At 37.1% G+C, this 9,681-nt stretch overlaps 1 long non-coding RNA gene across 1 annotated transcript; it reads right to left on the bottom strand.

Moving 5' to 3' along the window:
- Window positions 1-499: 499 nt before the first annotated feature.
- Window positions 500-4,732, bottom strand: LOC129144137 (uncharacterized). Its single transcript, XR_008548313.2, has 3 exons — window positions 4,680-4,732; window positions 3,394-3,549; window positions 500-626 (listed from the first exon to the last, which is right to left on the bottom strand). It is a non-coding gene; the product is annotated as an uncharacterized LOC129144137 (long non-coding RNA).
- Window positions 4,733-9,681: the final 4,949 nt, after the last annotated feature.

Here is a 9,681-nt window from a genome sequence, read left to right as displayed (position 1 = left end):
TCTTCTATCCAGACCACGAAAGTTTCTCCATATCAGAAATAAAACTGTTTCACTTTATTATCATTCATGTGTTTACTGGAGTAACACTTGTAATTTCCTTTAAGAACTTTTCTTGGGCATTCACAACTTGGCTAATTGTTTGTTACAAGAGCCCTAGCTTTTGGTCTATCAGCTTTCGACATACCCTCCTCGCAAAGCTTAATTTCCTAGCTTTGGATTTAAAGTGAGAGATATGAAATTCCTCCTTTCACTTGAACACTTAAAGACCATTTTAGGGTTATTAATTGGTCTGATCTCAATATTGTGTGTCTCAGGGAATAAGGAGCCCAAGGAGGGGAAAAAGATGATGAAACAAGGCATCAGTGGAGCTGTCAGAACACACACAGGATTTATCAATTAAGTTTTCCATCTTATATGGAAGCAGTTTGTGGTGCCCCCAAACAATTACAATAGTAACTTCAAATATCATTGATCACAGATCACCATAACAGGCCTAATATTAATGAAAATGTTTTAAATATTGAGAGAATTACCAAAAATGTGATACAGAGACATTGAGCACATGCTGTTGAAAAAATGGCAGCAATAGACTTGCTTGCTTAAAGCAGTTGCCAGAAACCTTCAACCTGTAAAAAACAAACAAACAAAAACACAATATCTGCAAAACACAATTAAAGGAAAGCACAACAGAACAATATCTGCAAAGCACAATAAAGGAAAGCACAATAAAACAAGGTATGCCTGTGTATTGTTAAATGTGTTAAATCCTGTAATGAGTCTGTATGCCTAGACGTAGATGAATCAGCCTCCTAAGAACCTTAACTTAAATTTAACGACCATGAACAGGTAGCCTCTGTAGCAATTTGAGTCAGCACCAATGGCTAACCACCTTTGGTCTAGACATTAGCAGCCATCATCCACCTTGAAGGATTAGATGTTGGTCATCGGGGCAGGTATGGGGATGAGCTAAAGTTCTTATCTTCTGTAGGAAACCAGAGAAGGCTTAGGAAGCAATTGCCTTGTGATTATTGAAACTTGCTCTCAATTCTGTGTATAGTAAGTCTTCTACCTAAGTTTCAATGGTTTTTTTGTCCTTTGTTTTCTCATTAACTTTGCAATAATCAGACTACATGTTTTATGCAATTAATATTTTGGGCCCCATTTTGAGGATTATGTGGAGATTTAACTGTATCATGCTAGAAAAACTAGACCACTGAATTGAAGTACACTCTGTGCCTATGGTCACTAAGTAAACTTAACCAGATGATTGTTACACTAGCCTTCCCATTGGCCTGTCTGCATCTGCTCTTGCCTCTCATTTTATTCTTTTTTTTTTTTTTTTTTTTTGAGACGGAGTCTCGCTCTGTCGCCCAGGCTGGAGTGCAGTGGCGCGATCTCGGCTCACTGCAAGCTCCGCCTCCCGGGTTCACGCCATTCTCCTGCCTCAGCCTCCCGAGTGGCTGGGACTACAGGCGCCCGCTACCACGCCCGGCTAATTTTTTGTATTTTTAGTAGAGACGGGGTTTCACCGTGTTAGCCACCGCGCCCGGCCCTCATTTTATTCTTAACAGAGCATTCAGGGTAATGCTATTAAAATATAAATTCGATTTAATCTGCTTAAAACTATCTAAAGGCATCTCATCTCACTCACACAATGATAATCACATAGTACCTGTAAGGTCTTCTGTGATGGTCACCTCCACCCCATCTCTGGGAACTTATTTCTTTTTTTTTTTTTTTTTTTTTTTTTTTTTTTTTTTTTTTTTTTTTTTTTTTTTAGACAGAGTCTCCCTCTGTTGCCCAGGTTAGAGTGCAGTGGCATGATCTCAACTCACTGCAACTTCAACTTCTGCCCCCTGGATTCGAGTGATTCTCCTGCCTCAGCCTCCTCAGTAGCTGGGACTACAGGTACCCACCACCATGCCTGGCTAACTTTTTGTATTTTTAGTAGAGACAGGGTTTCACCATGTTGCCTAGGCTGGTTTTGAACTCCTGAGCTCAGGCAATCCACCCACCTTGGCCTCCCAAAGTGCTGGCATTACAGGTGTGAGCCACCATGCCCGGTGGGGCCTTATTTCTTATTATTCTCTTCTTCATCACTTTGTAAACCCATGCTGGAATTCTCTGACCATGCCAGGCTGTCTCTGGCCTCAGGCTTGGGTATTTCCTTTTTCTTTTGCTTTAAATGCTTTCCCCCAGACATTTTATGAACAAGGCTCTCACTTCCTTTAGGGTTTATTCAAAAATATCTTGTCAGGGCAAACTTATCTGACTCACCTTCTATCAAAACTTTGACATTATACCCAACACAGCACATATCTTTCACATCCTGTTTTTTTTTTCTCCTTAGCGCTTACCACCAGTGTATTATATATTTTATTTGTTTATATTGTTTACTCTTTGTCTTCCTCAGTATAAAATGTTTGAGAATATAAATTTGTGTCCATTTTGTTGAATGCTGTGTCCCTAGCTCATAGAAGAGTCCCTGGCACACAGTAGGCACTAAGTAAATATTTGTAGCATGAATGTATAGATGGGGAAATGCTCTACTCACTGGTGTGGTAGCCAAATCAGAAACACTGGCATCACTGGGAACTTGTTAGAAATGCAAACTGTTAAGCCTCACCTAGACCTACTGAATCAGAAACTCTGGGAGTGGCACCCAAAAATCAGTGTTTAAACAAGTCATTCAGGTGATCTGGATGAATATTAAAATTTAAGAACCATTGCTCTAGATTTCTGCCTCATCTGTGCTGCCTTTGGTACTGGATACACACACGGCCTCTCTTCAAATGAAGTAAGGCTGATGGCTTTTCAATAGCTAGATATTTACCTGTATATTTGAACTATTTTTCTAATAATCAGTTTCTTGAGAACCAAATCAGTTATTTTACTTTTATTTATAAAAGATGGAATGTATCTATTACTTTAGGATTCAACCAACTCAATAAAGTAATATATCTATAAAGAAAATGGAACAAACTCAGATGTCATTTGTAAGTGGTGAATCCTCAAGTTACCTACAACTTTCATCTGACTTGGCTACAAATCAGAGGTTTCCATGATGCCCTCCTTGGGTTTGAAAATTTGCTAAAACGGCTCACAGAATTCAGGAAGACACTTACTTACAGTTTCTGGGTTATTATATAATGAAGGCTATGATGAAGGATACAGATGAACAGCCAGATGAAGAGGTACGTAGAGTGAGGCTGAGAGGAGTCCCAGCCACAAGAGCTTTGTCCTATGGAGTGGGTTGAGGTACGCTATCTTCTGAGCACATAGCGGTGTTCATCAACCCAGAAGCTCTCTGAACTCTGTCATTTTGAATATGTATGGAGACTTCATTATATAGGAGTGATTAATTAAATTATTGGCCATTGGTGATCAACTTACCCTTCAACCCCTCCTCCCTGGAGGTCAGGGAGAGGTGCTGAAAGTTGCAAGCCTCTGATCATATGGTTGGTTCTTTTGGCAACTAGTCCCAATCCCAAGGCTATCCAGGAGCCCACAGTCATCAGGCAGCTCATCAGCACACAAAAAGACATTCCTCTGGAAATCCCAAGGGTTTTAAGAGTTATATGCCAGGAAAGAGGAGGATCAAATATATATTTATTGTTATAAATCACAATATCACAATTATATTTCAAAGAGATAGTTCCCAGGTCCCTGAGAAAGACACTCCTGGTTTGTAACAGTAGTAAGAGGATTATTGAGCTTTTGAAAGATTTACCCACATTCCAAAAAGATAGGGAAGAACTTACAAGTTTTCTAAAGTAAATGCTTGAAGAAAAGGAAGAAGTTTCTTCCCTAGAAAGAATTAGACCTCTTATGTTTAATTTGCATTTGCTTTTACATGTGCAAGTATAACTGTGACCATTTCAAAAATCTCAGGTTTGAACAATATTAAATATATTACAGGAGATTTTATTAAGGCTATAAACTTAAAGTGTATTTTCAAAAAAATCCTTTATCCCTGATAAATGAAAATAATATTTAATTCTATCAATCTCTGTAGTTAACAATAGTAATGGTGATGACAATGATGATGATGATGATTGCTGGTGTTTTTGATCTCTGTGTTAAGTGCTAGGCACTGTGTGATGTACTTTACATGTTTTCATTCTATAAGGTAGGACCTATTATTATATTTACTCTACAGATGTATACTATTAGGAAATGTGCACAGAAAGAAGTAAGTTACTTGCCCTAAATCAACAAGTGGTTAAGTGTAACACTGAGGTAGTTTAAACTCCAGAGTCCATGCTTTTAACCCAAGTTCTGCTTCTTCTCACAGACTGTGTGTGTCTTAACAGTAATAGAGATAATGGAGGTCATTGATTTTTAATAACGGCTCATGAGAACTTGGTTTGATCACCAATGGATAACAACAGTAGCAAAAACCTGATGATCTGGTGTAAAAAGTAAAGTAGAGATTCCACTTCAAAGACTTTCCTCCCCATCTAATTAGGAATAAATAGTAACTTCTCTTAGAAGCAAATTTATTCAAAGACCTGTGCTAACATTCTTAAATATCTGCTAGCCATAACAAAGAAATCAAGGTACTTTATGTTCTTAGCTCCCACAATTTAGCCTAAATATTTGAACTGGCATGCTTATACTGGTCCAAGCAAGCATTAGGTCATAACCTGTTTCTCTTCCTTATTTGCAGGTGTTTTTACCTTTCTGAGCATTCCACAAGTTACTTCTTCCTTCCTTTGTTCTCCTCTGCCTTTGCCTCTTTTAAAAAGTTCTAAGTTGCTAGCCAACTGGGACAAATACAGAATGTGAGGTCCCATTCCAGCCAATGGAAACCGGACACAGCAGTAGGGTGGACGCGTCAGGTTATAAATGACCCTGTCTCCTTTGTTTGGTGTACTCTTGTGGCAAAACTGCTGACGAGTGTCCCCTTTCTGCAGAAAGTAGAAATGACATTGCTGAGGAAATTAAATTTATGTTCAAGTGCTATTTCTTTATGGCACCAGGGAACAAGCCTGGTCTAGCCCATACCCCAAGTCTTCAGTCAAGAAACACTACTGGCGGTGACAGCCAAGGACAAGGGAAGTCTACAAGGCTTGAGGAAGTGCTATTTTCCTTAGCTTAAGAGCTATACACTTATATGTTCTGAATGGAAACTAAGTAATTTAATTTTCACAACTAACTCACCCTTAGTGCAAAGTTTTATTTTTGAAAATCTAGATTAGAAAATGGAGTAAGGGATAGAAATCTTGGGATTTATTGATAAGATTGTTGTGCTTGCCTCAGAGTCCCTAGGTAGAAAGTGCATTGCTGAATTGTGTTAAGAACGAAACAGAGAAAGCAATAGTAAAGCTCCTTATTGCTGACAGCCAAATGCCTGCTGACAATGACAAACTATGGGAGAAGGAGTCTCGTGGCTCTTTTCTCTGGCAATATGATCAGCTACTGGATAAACAATATTAAAGGCAGAAGCCTACTTCCAGGGCTTCTCTAAGAGGACAGCTCGGGTCTCTGATTGTGTTTCCTTGCTCCTTTGGTGCCTCTGGTTAGATGGGGCTAGAGGCTGAACAGATTTAGTAGCCTTTTCTTTCTGAATACTGACAAAAGAAATAATATTTAAGAGGTTCACATTCTTATAGCTGCTTTTTTGGAACAATGTCGATGTGAAAAGTTTTGGCAAGAGAAGGGCCTTTGCCTTTTCAGGAGAAGAATTCATATGGCTATTATTCTTAATTTTAAGGGATAACAAGAATTTAGGAAGCACTTCCCCAGAGTCTCAACTGAATTTTTGAGCTCATCTCAAATAGTAATCAATCATTTTCCAGACTTAGTTTTTTCTGTTTCACTCGAGTCTCATGGATTTTATTTCCAAATGTGAGTTGGCCTGAAGAAATAGCCATACATTTGTGCTTACCTAGAACATGGCCCATTATACATTACCTTATGTGGGATGAAGAATGGTAGGCTGGGTTTCTAGGCTTTAGGGTCTTATAATATCTTTACTGCAGTAGGAAATATCTTTGCCTCTTAGTTTTTGGTTCAGGAAAGCTAGTGGGACTCTGATTTAGGCATATGATGTCAAGTTCTACAACCTATATACGTATGCTTTGTGTGAGTTCAACAGTAATTCAGGGACTTCAGCAGGCATTGTTATTATCTCCATTTGCTAACTGGAAAATTGAGGTTTATAGAATTAAGGTGACTCAGTGACTTGGGCAAGATTGGTCTGTAAGTAAGTAGCAGGAATGAGAATCCATGGACTTCCCTGCCTGTGCCATTTCTGCATCACTGAACCAAAGTGCCTTAGGCCAGGGGTGCCCAACCCCCGGGGCTGAGGACTGGTACTGATCTGTGGACTGTTAGGAACTGAGCTGCACAACAGGAGGTGAGTTGTTGGGGAGTGAGCATTACCATCCGAGCTCCTCCTGTCAGATCAGCAGCAGCATTAGAATCTCATAGGAGTGTGAACCCTATTATGAACAGTGCATGAGAGGGATCTAGGTTGCACACTCCTTATGACTGTAATGCCTGATGATCTGAGGTGGACTAGTTCCATCATGAAACCATCTCCACACACCCCATCTGTGGCAAAATTGTCTTTCACGAAACCGGTTCCTGGAGCCAAAAAGTTGGGGACCACTGCCTTAGACAGAGGACATTAGACCTGTTGGTGAATGGTTCTTTTGCCCATAGCTACCAATTTCTTCAGACTTCTTCTGCAGCAGGAAACATAGGATGCTTTTCAATCCCACTCAGTCAGGGCAGAGGTCAGAAGCCAAACTGCCAATCATAGTATAGCCAAATTTACATTGGGACATTATCATGAAATAGCATTGCTTTTTAAAATCTTTAACTGATCAACGAATTCAATTTGTTTTTGGTATAGCAGGAACACTCAGCACAAATTGGTCTACATGTATAAAGCATTATCTTTTTTATTTTATTTTATTTTATTTTGAGACGGAGTCTCTCTCTGTCACCAGGCTGGAGTGCAGTGGCACAATCTCAGCTCACTGCAATCTCCACCTCCCCCAGGTTCAAGCGATTCTCCTGCCTCAGCCTCCCGAGTAGCTGGGACTAAAGGTAAACGCCACCACACCCAGCTAATAATTTTTTGTATTTCTTATGCTCTAAAACAATGCCTTCAACAAATTTGATAAAATCAATTGTTTTTGTAATTTTCAATGGTCACAGAGACATGTTTTTTTTATCCTTTGCGTATAAACTCCTAACTACAACAACGAACTTATCAAGAAAAACATCCTCTTTAAGAAAACTGTCTTTGATGTCCTCATCAATCTCCTGAATTATAAACTTACTTATCTCATGAATTGTCAGAAAAACATTATAAAGCTTCCACTGAGGATCTAATCCCAGTGTTATATTTTCCATTTCCAATGTACCTGTTTTTACTTATTTTTTGCCTATAAATGAGGCTTCTTTTCCTAATATGAAACTTAGGGAAAGTAAACCTGTAATAAGGCTTCACAAATATCACACACCTAAGATATCCAAGCTTCTATGTACACAGTAAGTGCTGTATGTGATTTATTACAGAACTTGATAGTTACAAGGATAGAGTGTATCTCCTTTCTTTGCTTGAATATATATAGGAATTTGGAATTGTTTTGCACTCACCTGTCTCTATTATCTCCCAAAGTCCTACCGAATGCCCAGTTAAATTTGAATTTCAGGTAAACAATGAATATTCTTCCAGTGGTAATGTGCCCCCAAATATTGTCTGGGATATATTTATACTTAACAAATTATCATGAGTTTAAGTTGAACTAGACATCTGTAGTTTTACTGGCTAAATCTGGATACTCCACAATTGAGTATGTTGCTGTCTCAACAGTTTCATAGTCTTTGGTCTGAACCTGCCTCTTAGCAGAAATAATGCAAACCGAATGCCTTTCCACTGCCTATTCTCCCTTCCTTTCCATTAAAGCGTACCGGTCAATGAGCTTTCCTCTCTACTGTTTCTCATAGAAGATTCGCTTAGTTCTTATAAGAGTAAAAAGGATAGCTAAAGTTTAAAACTTGAGTTTAAGGCCTACTGCTGCCATTAATTTATTGTGAGACCTACAAAAAGCACTCTGCAAGTTCTTACTCACTTTATATTGACGAAAAACGGGTTGGGTTTGATCTGTGAACTCTTCCATTCCAAACATTTTTTGGATATGAGATGCATCTGTCCATTTCATAAGATTCAGAGAAAATCAAGTTTCTACAGTAATTACTTAAAAAAAAAAACCCGAGGACCAGTTTGTATCACTTGTAAGGATACATAGGCATTTCATCTTATTCCATAGAAACTATAAGGGCTCCAACTAGTCGAAAAGCGATAAAAATCAATAATAAGAAAGGACATAGTGAATTTGAGTAATAAAGTCAGCAAGCTATAATATATTACATTTTAACAAATGTCAGGTGCAAAGAGAAATTGCAACCGATGCTTGTTAAAATGACAAGAAAAACTTTATTCAACGCTATTGAAATAGGGGAGCAAGATTGAACTCAACTCCACTGAAACAAAAAGCGGGAGAGTTTTTAAGCACTAGAATGGGCTAGTGGAAAAGGGATAGGGGATATTAGGCAGAAGGTTAGTCAATGTGATTAGGCCATCTGTGTTTATTAATAAGTATTGATCCAAAATAGGCTCCTACTCTCTCACAGGAATTGAATTTCTTAATGATTACATTTCAATGGGATAGCTTATATATATATATATATATATATATATATATATATATACATATATATACACACACATATATGTATAGTATATATATATGTATATATATGAGAGTGAAAGAGAGTTTTGTATTTTTCAGATAATATACATTGTTTCCTTGTATTGATATAACATTTATAAGATTTATCTTGTAACAAAAAACTATGATATATTCTTCAAAATTTTAAACTTAAAGTTGTATTTCCTGATTATCACTCAAAGGAATTATAAATATACAATAAAAAGTGCAGTCAAAATATGCCAACTTAACCATGTGAAAATTATCACATCATCTCTTAAAACTCCTGGATAAAAGAGAAAATCAAAACAAAAGTAATCTAGAAAGTAATTTTAAAAGAGAATAGTTTAGACAATTACAGACACCCAAAAATGTTTTTATCACTTACAATAAAAACTGAAAATAAATAAGCTGAGTGTTCAAGAAAATAGGAAATGAAGAGCAAAATATATCAAAAGCAAGTAAGAAGACATACTTGAAGATAAAAGCTTAAAGAAAGTTTCAAAACTAAAAGGAAGTATAAATTAAACCAAAAGGAACTTATAAATAACTGATTTATAGTAAACTTAACAGCAAAACACCAAGAATAAAAAACATGCCAAAAGAGATGAATTACAGTATTATAACAAAGTGATATCAGCAATTCTATTGCAATGTAAACCAACATTTGAGTGCTTACTGTGTACTTACCATTCTAAGGCCTTAGCATATTACTCATTTAATTATCAGCACAATAAATATTCTTGAAATAGATAACCGTTTACACATAAGAAAACTGCAGTAGTTACACAATATATTTCCATAATAAATTGGAAAATCTAAAGAATAATTTCTATCAAATTGTAATTTTTTAATATTCTCTAGTAAGGGATTAAATATTAATAGACCAATATCCACAGAAGAAATTTATATGGTAATTAAGCACCAACAATAATATTTTTAAATACCAGGT

The sequence above is a fragment of the Pan troglodytes genome, chromosome 4, assembly GCF_028858775.2.
Source record: "Pan troglodytes isolate AG18354 chromosome 4, NHGRI_mPanTro3-v2.0_pri, whole genome shotgun sequence".
In the NCBI taxonomy this organism is placed as follows: Eukaryota; Metazoa; Chordata; class Mammalia; order Primates; family Hominidae; genus Pan; species Pan troglodytes.
The sequence above is the reverse complement of the archived record's forward strand: the minus strand, read 5'-3'. Positions and strand labels throughout refer to the sequence as shown.